Source organism: Phyllobates terribilis, unplaced genomic scaffold (assembly GCF_046119375.1).
Source record: "Phyllobates terribilis strain yellow unplaced genomic scaffold, ASM4611937v1 Scaffold_12__6_contigs__length_324123572, whole genome shotgun sequence".
Lineage (NCBI taxonomy): Eukaryota > Metazoa > Chordata > Amphibia > Anura > Dendrobatidae > Phyllobates > Phyllobates terribilis.
Genome location: NW_027362772.1, coordinates 186,195,622 through 186,210,314, shown reverse-complemented (window position 1 = coordinate 186,210,314; position 14,693 = coordinate 186,195,622).

Here is a 14,693-nt window from a genome sequence, read left to right as displayed (position 1 = left end):
TTGGTCTGAGGATGAAAAGCCGAAGAAAACGATAAATGCATCCCCCGCCGTGTACAAAATGCCCTCCAGAATTTGGACACAAACTGAGACCCCCGATCTGACACCACATCAGAGGGTACACCGTGAAGCCTTACAATCTCCCCAATGGACACCTGCGCAAGAGTTTTAGCATTAGGAAGAGCAGGAAGAGCGATAAAATGTGCCATCTTGCTGAATCTGTCCACTACAACGAGTATGACCGTTTTACCCGAAGATGGCGGGAGATCCGTAATAAAGTCCATAGACAGATGAGTCCAAGGACGCTCCGGACCTTCAAAGGTAAGAGAGCCCCAGACGGACGGGTACGTGGGGTCTTAGAGCGCGCAGAAACCCCACAGGACGCAACAAAAGTTCCCACCTCCCTATGTAAATTAGGCCACCAAAACCGACGCGAAAGGAGATCCACAGTTGCTTTACTCCCCGGGTGTCCTGCCAAAGCTGAGTTATGGTGTGCCTCGATCACCTTTTGTCGCAACTGATCTGGAACAAACAGTCTCCCAGGAGGTCCAACAGGGGCGTCCCCCTGAGCCTCCAATACTTCCTCCTCAAGCTCAGAGCATACTGCCGACACCACCACCCCCTCCTGAAGGTTAGGAACCGGGTCATCCGTATTCCCGGCCCCAGGGAAACTACGAGATAAGGCATCCGCCTTTACATTTTTTGATCCAGGACGATATGTGACGACAAAATTAAACCTGGTAAAAAGCAATGACCACCTAGCTTGTCTGGGATTCAGACGTTTTGCGGACTCCAGATATAGCAGGTTCTTGTGATCGGTGATGACGGTGACCGGATGGATAGCCCCCTCCAGAAAATGGCGCCACTCCTCAAAAGCTAACTTAATGGCCAAGAGTTCCTTATTGCCGACATCGTAATTCCTCTCAGCGGACGACAATTTTTTAGAGAAAAAAGCGCACGGACGCCATTTACCAGGAGACGAACCTTGTGATAATACTGCCCCTACCCCTACCTCAGAAGCATCTACCTCTACAATGAATGGCTGTGACGCATCAGGTTGAATGAGTATGGGTGCCGAGGCAAAACATTTTTTCAAGGAGGAGAAAGCTTGACAAGCCTTGTCAGACCACCTAGAAAAATCCGTCCCTTTTTTTGTCATGTCTGTGAGAGGTTTAACCATGGACGAGAAATTACGAATGAATTTCCGGTAATAATTAGCAAACCCCAGAAAACGTTGTAGTGCCTTAAGATTCTCTGGCAGATCCCACTCAAGAACTGCCCGCACTTTCCCAGGGTCCATACGAAAACCAGACGCTGACACCAGGAAGCCTAGAACCTGGAGTTCCTGAACGGCGAACACACACTTTTCCCACTTGGCGTACAGTTTATTATCCCGCAAGACCTGTAACACCTGCCTAACATGCTCCTGATGAGACACAAGATCAGGCGAGTAAATTAAGATGTCATCCAGATAAATAACAACAAACTGACCCACCAGGCAGCGAAAAATGTAATTAACAAAGTGTTGGAACACCGCCGGGGCATTAGTCAGACCAAATGGCATGACAAGGTTCTCATAATGTCCCTCCGGAGTGTTAAAAGCCGTCTTCCACTCATCCCCCTCCTTCATCCTAATCAGATTGTACGCCCCCCCTGAGATCCAATTTAGAGAACCATTTGGCGCCCACGATCTGATTGAAGAGTTCGGGGATAAGTGGGAGCGGATACGGATCTCGGACCGTAATCCGATTAAGTTCACGGAAATCCAGGCAAGGGCGTAGGCCTCCATCTTTCTTCTTCACAAAGAAGAACCCCGCGGCCACCGGGGAAGATGAAGGTCTAATATGCCCCTTAGCCAGACTCTCTGAAATATAATCCTTCATGGCCTGCCTCTCCGGACCAGACAAATTATACAACCTAGATTTAGGTAACTTGGCCCCAGGAAGCAGTTTTACCGAACAGTCATACACGCGATGAGGAGATAGTTCCTGACACCCTCTTTCCGAGAACACATCCTCAAAGTCAGCCAGAAATGGGGGTAAGACCCTAGGAGCGACCGTACCGATGACAGTATTAATGCAGTTTTTTTTACAGAATTCACTCCATTGGCTTATCTCTCTAGATTGCCAATTAATAACCGGGTTATGCTTAGTTAACCAAGGAAGGCCCAACACAATAGGAGTGGGAAGACCCTCCAACACGTAGCAAGACAACAGTTCTTTATGTATCGCCCCCACTTGAAGATTTATGTTATGCACTGCTTGCGAAAAACTTCCCTGACCGAGAGGCCTGGCGTCGATCGAGAATATGGGGATGGGTTTAGCCAACACACTCAATCGCATACCTTGAACCCGAGCAAACCGAGCGTCCACCAGATTAGCCCCGGCCCCACTATCCAGAAGAACAGATAACCTCTCAGTTCCCGTACCCATCATCACCTCCGCCGGTACAAGAAACTGAGACGAACCTAGGGACGAAATACCTACTCCCAGATTGCCGTCCACCACACAACCTGGGATCAATAGTTTTCCGACGACTCTTTGCTCTGCAAAGGACGGGAAGGACACCCCCCAATAAAATGTCCCTTTCTCCCGCAGAAGAAACACCTTCCTGTCTTGTGGCGCACCGCCGGTCCCCTCCACCAAAAGGATGTCCCTCCTAACTGCATAGGCTCCTCTGGACTGACCAGGGGAACCCCCATATAAGGGACTCTTGTAGAAGGTGGAGTCATCACAGGGGGTGGAGTTATCCCGCACCTCTCCCGAAGCCGTCTGTCAATGCGAATAGCAAGGGCCATAGCGGCTTCCAGCGACGCGGGAGAGTCATACTGTGCCAACATATCCAGATAAACCTTGACAAAACTGGCTCTGAAGAGCCGGGTCATTCCACTAGGTGTCCGTGGCCCACCTACGGAACTCTGAACAGAATTCCTCCGCTGGACGATCTCCCTGCTGGATCTTACGTAACTTAGATTCAGCAAGGGAGATCCGATCCGGGTCATCATATACAAGACCCAGAGCAGAGAAAAACCCATCCACTGACCGGAGAGCCGGAGAGCCCAGGGGAAGAGAGAACGCCCAAGATTGGGGGTCCCTTTGAAGGAGCGAGATAACTATTCCCACCCTTTGTTCTTCACTCCCCGATGACCGAGGCCGCAGCCGAAAGTACAACTTACATGTCTCCCGGAAAACAAAAAACTTGTCCCGCCCCCCCGTGAACCTGTCAGGGAGAGCTACTTTGGGTTCTGATCCGACTTGCTCCAGGGGATACAAAACCTTGGACTTCACGTCCGCCAGCTCCAAGGACAAACTCTGCAACTGCCGAGCTATATTGGCTACTGGATCCATGGTGGCTGGAGAGAATCTTTTAGTGGGTCGGTGAAAATGTCACGCTGTCTCGGCGTTCAGGAGGTCAGGAGCCTATGCTGACCCTACACTGAGGCCCTGCCTAATCCCTCTACCTGGAGGTACTGTTGATGGTACAGAGGTCCAGGCCTCCAGCGTAAACCTACCTCCTGAGAATCCCTGAACCTCAGTAATCTAGTCCTGCGAAGGACCCCGATCACAACAATTGGGGACAGGTCCGTAAATGCAAAACACAGTACAAGACGAACGAGACAGTACAAGGAGCAAACCAAAAACCACCTTGCATACAAAAACTTACACCACTACAACGGAAGGAACACCAACGGGTAAGGGGATAAAGAATAAAGCGAGGAAGGGAAAAAACCACACCGAGTACACTTCGCTCCTAACTCCACAATACCACGTATCGCTCTGATAGTCTGGGCCTCGTCTAGCACAGAGAGAGAGAATTAACTCCCTCCCTGCCGAAAAACACCAAGCACCAAAAACTCAGCTGCGAGAAGTCAGGCTGTATAATCGCGACGATCTTCGTGGCGACACACCCGTGACAGGTACTCCCTCCTGCCCAGCCTGGTTCCAGCACGCCAGCTGTTTCCGGGTAGTGTCAACGTCACTTTGCCTCCAATACGTTGTCCTGTCGTGTTGCGGTCGGGTTAGCCGACTCTATGGTGCCTGTAGTTTAGGCGACTCCTATGTGGGCTGCGGGATCTCATAATGAAGGCTGGATCCATAGTGCCAATAGGACAAGTACCCCCTGTAGGACTGTGGGTTTCGGTAACTCCGGCAGGCTCGCGGCCTTGCAACTTTGTTTTTCATGGGTACCTTCTGCTGCCTATCTGAGTTCCAGTACCGTCAGCTGGTCCTCGATAGCAGAAGGTACAAGAGCCAATGGAACTACCTATCCAGGTTCCAGTACCGTCAACTGGTTCCAGGCAGTGCCTTTGGCTTAGGTGCCTCCTTCTCGGTATCCGAGTTCCACCAATGTCTGCTGGTCCTTGGTAGTGCTTTCTGGCACAGGTACCTCCTGCTTAGTAACCGGGTTCCAGTACCGTCAGCTGGTCCTCGGTAGTTCCATTGGCTCTTGTACCTTCTTCTACCCATCCAGGTTCCAGTACCGTCAGCTGGTTCCAGGTAGTGCCTTTGGCTTAGGTGCCTCCTTCTCGGTATCCGAGTTCCACCAATGTCTACTCGTCCTTGGTAGTGCTTTCTGGCACAGGTACCTCCTGCTTAGTAACCGGGTTCCAGTACCGTCAGCTGGTCCTCGGTAGTTCCATTGGCTCTTGTACCTTCTGCTACCCATCCGGGTTCCAGTACCGTCAGCTGGTTCCAGGCAGTGCCTCAGCCTTCTTGTACCTTCTGCTACATTTCCAAGTTCAAGCTTTTTTAAATGGTTTTTGGTAATCACTCTGGATCTCTCTGACGACGACCCTGAAGACGACGACCCTGAAGACCACCCCGAAGAAGACGAGGACCAGAAGACGACGACCCTGAAGACCACCCTGAAGAAGACGAGGGCCCCGAAGACGAAGACCCTGAAGACCACCCCGAAGAAGACGAGGGCCCCGAAGATGACGACCCTGAAGACCACCCCGAAGAAGACGAGGACCCCGAAGACGAGGACCCTGAAGACGACGACCCTGAAGAATAGGAGGACCCCGAAGACGACGACCCTGAAGACGATGACCCTGAAGACGACCCCGAAGAAGACGAGGACCCCGAAGATGAGGACCCCGAAGACGACGACCCTGAAGACGACAACCGTGAAGACCAAGAAGATGACCCTGAAGAAGATGACAAAGAGGACACAGAACAAGAAGACAACCACCAAGATACAGAAGAACAAGAGACAGAAGACCAAGAAGCAGAAGAACAAGAAGCTGCAGAATAAAAAGCAGAAGAACATTAAACATAAGACTAAAAATCAGAGCAAAAGATATTATCTAAATTATAAGCAGAAGAAGACTAAGCAGTGTATGGGGGTGAGTTCGTTCCTCCTCGTGGTGACCCTGGAAAAGACCTGCTGCTGCAGGCCAAACTGAACGCGGACAAATCCTGTTGTAAATCTTTTGTGACAGGCAGAACGGAAGGTGTAATCTTCAAATTTTTATAGACAACAACTACAGCAATGCCTGTCACAAATAAGAATATGATGAAGAAGAAGAAGATGAAGAAGATGAAGAAGTAGAATATGAAGAATAATAGTTGAATAAGAAGAATATGAATAATGTAAAAAAAAAGAATAATAGGAAGAAGGTGAAGAAGATGAATAAGGTGAAGAAGAAGTTGATGAAAAAGATGCTGCTGCTGAGGATGATGAAGGAGAAAGTGTAGGAGAAGTAAAAAAGAAGGTGAAGAGCATGGAAGTAGTGAAATATAAATATCTGACCAAATATAAAAAAGCTTAACATAGTCAATATCTTTGTAACTCCAAAAGTCTTAAAAAATATATTAATTCCTGCTATTCCATTTGATTGGGCTAAACTTCTATGCCTTTAATGTCTCCTCCACCTCCCCCAATACATTCTACATTATTCTTAGTTGTTTTCCTTCATGTAAAATTAACCTACAAGGAAAGAATGGGTTTATTTTCATTCCGATATTTGTGTCCCATTGACTTGCATTGGTTTCCGGTATCGGAATCAGCGATATCCGATATTTTTTGGGTATCGGTCCGATCCAATCCGATCCGATATTTCCCGATATCGGAAGGTATCGCTCAACACTACTGTTGACATTACAAAGCTGACATCAACCTAAATACTATTATGCCACTTGCCACTGCACCAGGGCAAGTGGGAAAAGCTGAGGCTAAGAACCAGAACTGGCGCATCTAATGGATGCATCATTTCTGGGGTGGCTAAGGGCTAGAGTTCTTAGTCTGGGAGGGGGCCAATATCCATGGCCTCTTTCTAGGTTATTAAGATCAGCCCACAGTTGTCTGTTTAGTCTTTGCTGGTTATTAAATATAGAGGTACCGCACGTCATTTTTTGGGGGTGGCTTCCCCTTGTAATAACCAGTATACGCTACGCAGACAGATGTGAGATGATGATAATAGCCTGGGAAGCTCAATGTTTAGCACTCCCTTAGAGCGGGTTAAGAAAATTTAGGGGGACCACGCGCCATTTTTTTCTTTTAATTCTTTAATTATTAGCTAAAGACATGTACAGTGAACTACACACACGCTGCACTAATTAGAAACTTCAATGACATATTTATTAATATCATCTATGTATATCTGTATATAAGATTGTTTTATTAGTTAGAAACTAAACTAAATGACAGAATTACTGTATGTAAAAGCTGATGTTAAAAACGCATTGTATATGGATTGCATACGCATGTCATACGGATGGTAGTTGAGAAAAATCGCATTGCAGAATCATGTGGCAGCAGGTTATCTTCCCCCAGAATTAAAGTATCAAGCAATTAAATTCCAACCACCAGATCCTTTTCATCCCTGACTTATCTTGTTGAGCAAAAGCCGGGAGTCCCCCAATAAAATAGATAATTTGCTGGTTTAGCCATCTTTAAACTAATGAGTATTGTCTGGTCAAACCAAGAAGCAACCCAGTTTTCTGTTTAACCGGGCTCTCTCATAAAATTTCAAAGTACCATATTTTTCGGACTATAAAACACACTTTTTTCTTCCAAAATTTTGAAGGAAAGAAGGGGGTTCATCTTATAGTAGAGATGTAAAGTCCGGCTGTGGATGGTGGGGGGTGTACTGGGAGTGGCAGCAACAGAGAAGCAGATCACAGGAGGCATAAGCCACCTGTTGCAGTTAACACTGCCCATGCTATAGAAAATGAATATTCACTGAATATTCATTTTCCTCATTAGTGCACACAGTATCAGCCGCAGCCGCTTGACGATCACGTGGGCCCGCTATTAAAGAGAATGAATATTCCCCAGGGAGTGGGGAGCAGTAAATATTCATTCTCTCCGTGTCGTCATCGCCTCCACCATCCACAGCCTGACAACGGACATTAAGGAGAATGAATGTTCACTGCTCCCTACACCCATAATCCCGGCGTGGGGAGCAGTGAATATTCCGGCAGCTGACCTCAGTGTGTGAGGGCGCATGGCAGTGACATTATGCGCTACTTACACTGTGAGATCAGCTGCTGACAGCAGAACAGGACGCAGCGCTGGAGCAGAGGGAAGGTGAGGAGAATCGTTTATTTTCTTTATGTGCGCAGCGTGATGGGGATGGGGGTGCCATGCATCCCAGGATGGGAGTGACATGCATACCAGGGTGGGGGTGGCATGCATACCAGGGTGGGGATGGAGGTACCTTGTATACCAGGATGGGGGGCCATGTATACCAGAAAGGGGAAGGGGGCCACGTATAACAGGAAAGGGGGTCAAATATACTAGGCGGGGGACATATATATACCAGGATGGGGGATGTTAACACAGAATTGGGGGACATTGCCTCTATAACAGTGTCAGTCGCAGAACCCCTCCCCCATAACAGTGCATCATGACCACATTTTTTGCTTCAATTTTTTTTCCTATTTTCCTTCTCTATTTGTAAAAACATGTAACTTTTCTAGGTGGCTGTTTAATTCTATAGTTTACAGCTCATTGCCTAAAGTACTGGCCACCTTGGCAAGATCCGCTATAGAACTTGTGAGCGCTGCTCTGAAGCCGGCCGTTTTGCTGGATTACGCAGTCTTTCGATGCTGCAGATGAAAAGCTGCCTCTACTAGCAGCATCAGAGAAACCAGGTAACCCTCCAGTCACCCCATGGAACTTCAGGACAATAGCTTTTCTAAACTGTAATCTGAAAATTTTTTTCTAAATTGCTTGCTTAAAAGTTACATCAAGTTCTATCACAGAACAGGTCAGAATAGCAATGCACTAACAGGATGCAGCAGATCCCCATGATAAAGGCAGTATTCCTATCTCTTGATGCCGAAAAACGCTTTGATAGGGTTCACTGAGGTGCTTAGTGGAAGAACTCATCAAATTTGGTCTTACTGGCCTTAGGAAATTGTCTATAATGTCCCTATATTCCAATCCCAGTGCCATGGTTCTTGCTTCCAGTTCCTTATCGTCTAATTAAATGGTCTCAAACATGCGGCCCGCGGGCCGCATGCGGTCCCTGAGGCAGGCATCTGCGGCCCGCGGTGCACCACAAGTCTCACCCTAGCAGAGAGGAGGAGTGCGCCGCTCCGTAGTGGCTGTGGCCCTGCGTTATTACATCCCTCTGGCGCTGCGTGAAGAAATCACGCCAGTGCACAGAGAGCGGAGGCGTAACTCCCCCCCATTGCTGGATTTTGCAGGTGACATACGCTGTGGCTGTACGTGTACAGCAAGATGATAGCGCCAGCTCACATGCAGAGCCGACATTATCATCCGCTGAGGTAAGCTGTACATCACAGCTGACAACCTACTTTAACGGCCACGATTGGTATTAACACCGATCGCAGCCGTTTAACCCTTTAGATACCGCCATCAATTGTGACAGCGGCATCTAGATGGCTATTTCAGGGGAGGGGCTTACTCTTAAGCCTATGGTAACCTGAGGCCAAGTAATGGCTTTAGGTTAGCCATCTTTGGGGCCTGGAATATGCAGGGTCCTATGTGGCGCCCTTGAGGGTTCAGTCGCCACAGGGGTACTGCACCTCACCCAGAGGTGTGGTGTCTCCTTCCCTCAGGTAAGGAGGGAGTGCTGCCCGGAACCCCAACACCTGCATCTGTAGCGCCCCGAAGGTTCGGCCGCTACAGGGGTATTGCATCTCTGCCAGAGGTGTGATATTCCACTCCCGGGTAAGGATGGAGTATGGACCAGGGCTCAGTTAGCTGCATGCATCACACACACCCCATTTCCGGGGGACAGCTCAACGGTGCTCCCATTTATACAGTAATACAGGCATGACAGACCATGTCCCTGGCTGGAGTGGGGAGGGGGGAGGAAAACCCAGTGATGAAGGAGCAGAAGGGGACGGTTTCTGAGCATAGGTAGGAGCTCATTGGTTGCAGGTCACCTGAGCTCAGACACAGAGAAGCAGATAAAAAGGTGGGGGCCATCTTAGGAGGGAGTTCTGTGAGAGGGGAAGGCAGGGAGCAGAGCTGCTGCATGGGCTCTGTTCCCTGGGCAGGCCTAGCACAGAGGCCGGAGGCCGAGGGAAGGAGAAGAAGGAACAGGAAAGGAGGAGAAGTGACAGAGAAACAGAAGGGCTCAGAAACAAGGAGGCAGAAGGGACCCTAAGGACCAACGTGAAATCGGGTGACGGGTCAGGCAAGAAAAGGGTACCGGATCCCAAATTGGTGGAGGTAAATTATCCCTCAGCCAAGAACCGGAGGTCGTGATCATCACTTGGTGCGACCCCCTGCTAAACCTTGCTAGGAAGGCACCATATAGGATAGCGGGAAACGGGGCCCACGTTTACCCACATAGATCCGCGGCAGCTGGACAAAAGCTTGGTCACTGGTGGGGCACGAGCCAGAGGAAGGATAGAAGGGAGTCCTGTGCCATACTCCTGAATTGCCTTTGGGTTGACCGAGCCCCTCACCTGGTGGACGCAGCGCGGCTCGGGCGGTCATTACCGGCGGAAGTGACTTGGAGTATACGAACTGTGAGCAAAAGACCCTGGACTGCAACACGTTGTCTTTGCATTTCTTGCCACGCCAGCATTACCGGTGCTGGGACGCCCTGCACTTCAATCTCCACCATTTGCGCTCACTGCCCTGAGGCTACACTCTTCCCGTGGGGAGTTATATTACCTCAGCTGCACACACCATCAGCCTCAGTGGACTGCCTTGCAGCGGCGGTTCATAATAGCCGCAATCCACGGGTGGCGTAGTCGGACATTACCTAAAACTTATAATAGGCTGCCACTGGTCTGACCACCCTGAGCCACGGGACCGGGTCGCCACTACTACTCCCAGCATTGCCCTGAAGCCCGGTCCCGAGTGCCCCACGGCCCAGGGGGCGAGTCACATCCAACACTACACTACTCCAGGCCGGCTGGAAGGGCAAGATGCAATGTGTTTTCCTGCTGAGCACTGTCCCTGGCTGGAGTGGGGGGAACCCAAAGGTAGGGGGAACCAGTAGTGGGTGTGGGTGGAGGAAGCAGTTTAGGGGAGCACTTTGACAGTAGGTATAAAAAAGGAAGCCATTTTAGGGTGGCAGTTCAGTAAGAGGAGTGAGTGAGTGAGGACAGTCTGGGAGCAGAGTCTCTTTAGGAGCTCAGCTCCACAAGTAGGGCCCAGTCCTAGAGGCCCAGGTGGGGAGCAGAGGAGTAGGCTCCGTTCTTAGGAAGGGATCCTAGGGGGTACGGCGAGTGCAGGACGGCACCCGTATGCCCCGCATCTGTCAGAAGACAGAGGGATCGTAGGCCGCAAGAAGGGGACCGGCCCCTGGTCCAGCCGTGCTACTTTACGTCTTGGCTGGGAAAACTGGAGGCTTCTGGCTTCTGTAGTCAGCTGCTGAAGCCTCATTCTAATCCCCGTGAGGGTCAAGCAGGTCCGGGAACTCCGACGAGACAGGAGGGACTTCAGAGCACCCGAGCGGGATTGAGAGTGGGAAGCGCAGGGCAGGAGGGAGAAAGACCCAGAATGAACACGGTCTAGCTAGGAACACGAGAAAGTGGGGTTCTGTCAGGTACTCCTAACCTGCCTGAGGAAGTGCTGAACCCCGGCCTGATGAACGCAGCGCGACGAGGGAGGCTGACAACTGTACAGTGCACCAGTGGAACTGTCATAAGAACTGTGAGTAAAAACTCGGATGACTGCACCGTACTGCCTCCGTCCCTTCTTTCATCTGCGCCATCTTTCCCTCCCGGCACTACAACGCCCAGCGCAACCTACACGTCCTACACAGCCCTGGAGCTAGCTCTACCTGTGGAGAGCCACACCATCCCTGCTGCCGTAACACCAGCTCCAGAGGACTGCTCCGCAGCGGCGGCACCCCTTAGCCGTATTCCACAGGTGGCGCCACGAACACTTTAAATCTCTTATAAATATTTCCTTTTTTTTACTGACCGCCCTGGGTCACGGACCGGGCCAGCCACCGTGATATCCCCCAGCAACCAGAGGCCCGGCTGCCGAGTACCCCACGGTCCGGAGATATCTGTTTTACATGTTTCATCCGTGTGCGGCCCATGTGCAACATCAGGATCACACATACCGGCGACTGGGAATCAGCGTACAGTTAGGCTGTGTTCACACGATGCGTATTTCATGCGTTTCCGCGGCGTTTTTGCAGTTGCGTAAACGCCGCGGAAACGCATGAAAAACGCATGGTAGAAGGGCAGCAATGTTCCCCAATGGAAATCCGCATGTGCTGTGCCCATGATGCGGATTTTTCCGCAGCGTTAACGCTGTGGTCAAAAATCCGCGGCATGTCAATTAATTTTGCGGAAACGCGGCGATTTCGCTGCCATTGACTTGCATTAGAACGCGCCAATTCCGCAAGACAGCATTTGTACTTGCGTAAATGGTGCGTTCTAATGTGCGGATGGTACCCGGGTGTGGAGGAGAGGAGAGTCTCATCCACACCCAGGTACCATTAAAAAAGCTGTAAAAAGAAGAATAAAATAAAAAATAAATGTATTCTTACCTTCTGTCGGCCCGCGCAGCGCTCCCGCTTGGTTCCCGGCACTTGTAGTGAGTTGTAGGACCTGCGGTGACGTCAGAGTCATGTGACGGGTCACGTGACGCTGACGTCGGCAGGTCTTTCAATTCAAAGTTGCCGGCAGCCGGGAGAACGGAGTGAGCAGGACAGCGCGGGCCATCGGAGGTAAGTATATACACTCTCTCGGTTCACACTGTATAAATCCATGCTGTTTGCATGGTTATATAGTGTGACCTAGTTATCAAGCACTTTCCAGGTGATGCTAACATCGCCTGGAAAGCGCTTGTCAATCTGCATGCGGAAACGCATGTGAATCTGCATGTGGATCCGCATGTATTCTGCAGGAAAAACGCATGCACAATCTGCATGCGTTTTTTCTGCCAGGGAGATGCAGAAATGATGCAGAAATTTTCTGCTTCATTTTTGCATCGTGTGCACATACCCTTAGCGCTGTTCCCAAGCACCGGGTGCTGAACGCTGCTCTCATCATGATTTCTTGCCTGCGCTGCAATCAGCACCAGCAGGGACAAGGATGAGGGTAGTGGTAGTGTCTGCTCCCGCTGTGTCCCTGTGTAAAACTAAGAATAAAACAATAAAATCCATATACTCACCTCTCCTAGGTGTCCCCCGATGTAATCCTCTGATACCGAGGAGCCGGGGAGAATGAGTGGCTCCAGAGCTGAGCTCAGGAGCCGTGTCCTGTCACTCACTGAGCGCAGCTCCGGAGCCGCTCATTCTCCCCTGCTCCTTGGCAGCAGCGGTCAGAAAATTACAGCGGGGGACACATAGGAGAGGTGAGTATATGGATTTTATTATATTTATTCTTATTTTTACAGGTGGACACTGCGAGATCAGACACTACTACCGTCATCATTGTCCCTGCTGGTGCTGATCGCAGCGCCGGCAGGGAACCATGATGAGGGCAGCATTCAGCACCCAGCGCTTGGGAACAGCGCTAACTGTAGCACAGATTCCCAGGCATCGGTATGTGTCACACCGATGACACACGGATGTCATCCATGTGGTACATTTTGCGGACCGTGCATCTGCAAAAAAACAGACATGTCAGTATGTGGAGCACACAGACACACGGTCTGTGGAAATACACTGAGATGCGCACAGACCAATTCATTTGAATGGGTCTACGTGTATCAATGTCTCCAGCACATGTGGAAACTGTCACCACTCGTACTGGAGATACTGACATGTGAAAGAGCCCTTATAAGCAAGAGCAAATTTTGGTTGCAGAAAAAAACACTGCAAAAACGTAATGTGTGATCATAGCCTTATGATGAATAAAAAATAATAAACACACCAAAAATGTAGCTTTTCCATCATACTGACAGAAAATAGAATAAAAAATTATCAAAAAGCCATATACCAAAAATGGTATAGCTGAAAACGTAAGATACAGGAATAATCTGCAGCTAAATAGAGTTACAACGTTTCCTGGCAGCTTTACTAAAAGTTCAGCTACTGGGAAACTGAACTATATTTATTTCAAGAGCCATCGGCTTTCAGTCATGCAAGGAGTTGCTTAAGCCTGCTTACTAAACTATGAGTAGTTGCTGTAAGCACGCTCCAGCACTTGGATTGCCAGCTCAGTGTGCAGCGCATCTGTGCGGAGAAAATCAAAAGTTCTGGGGCGTGCTTACAGTATAGTGAGCAGTGCTGTGAGCGATGAATGTAGCTTCTATGACTGAATGCCCATAGCTCCCGGGAGGAAATAAGTTAATTCTTTCCTGGTAGCTGCACTTACAGTAAGACGGCCATGTAGCATTGTAAAGATATTTACTTGCAGATTGACTCTATATCTCCGGGTAAATAGAGTTTTCTGACATTACAGGTTCTCTTTAATATTGACATGTATGGCATTGCTATGGTGAGAAACTACATAAAGAGATTCTGTAGGACTTAAAGGGATTGTCCATTGCTTTTATATTGATGGCCTATCCTTTATAATGGCTGCAACTGGGTAATGCAAATCTACGCCTATTCAATAAGAGTAGATATGAAGTGCCCAGCCGTGGCCACTATGCAGTTGATGGAGCTGTGTAGTTCCGCTCCGCAAGTGAGCACATACCACGGGCACCGGGAATTGCTCATCAGTGGGGGGAGCTGGATGTTGCATCCCACCGATCAGATATCGATCACCTGTCCTAATGATAGGCCATCAAAATAAAATTGTCTGACAACCCCTTTAATGATTAAATGGTCACTTCATTGAATAAATCAGTGATATGAGATCAGTGGGGTGCGAGCGCCCGACACATCCCTTTATCAGCTGAAAACTGCTCTGGCAGTGAACTAAGCAATGTATGGGCAGAACACATCTGCCTCATATATTGCTGAGGCCCCTTTCACATTGTGTTCTTCCCCATGTTCATTGGTCCCGTCGGGGCTTATGTCCGAACAAGTATAAAATGGGATTTGGACGTATGTGCCGACGGGGCCATAGAATATATAATGGTGCTGACAGACTCAATGTGTGCTCTGTCGTGCATCATTTTCGGGCGTATACACCTACTGGACACAGTCTACTATGTCCGAGTGTCGGCCTCAAGTAGGCGATGCACGACAGAGCACATGTTCGCTCAGCCAGCACCATTATAGTCCATACTCTGCATACGCCCACAGACTATGATGCACTTCTATGGGAGCAGGACGGAGTTGCTAACAGACATATTTTTCAATACACAGGGCACCTGTTTAAAATCATAAATGGCATCGTCATCAAAAAAGTGCA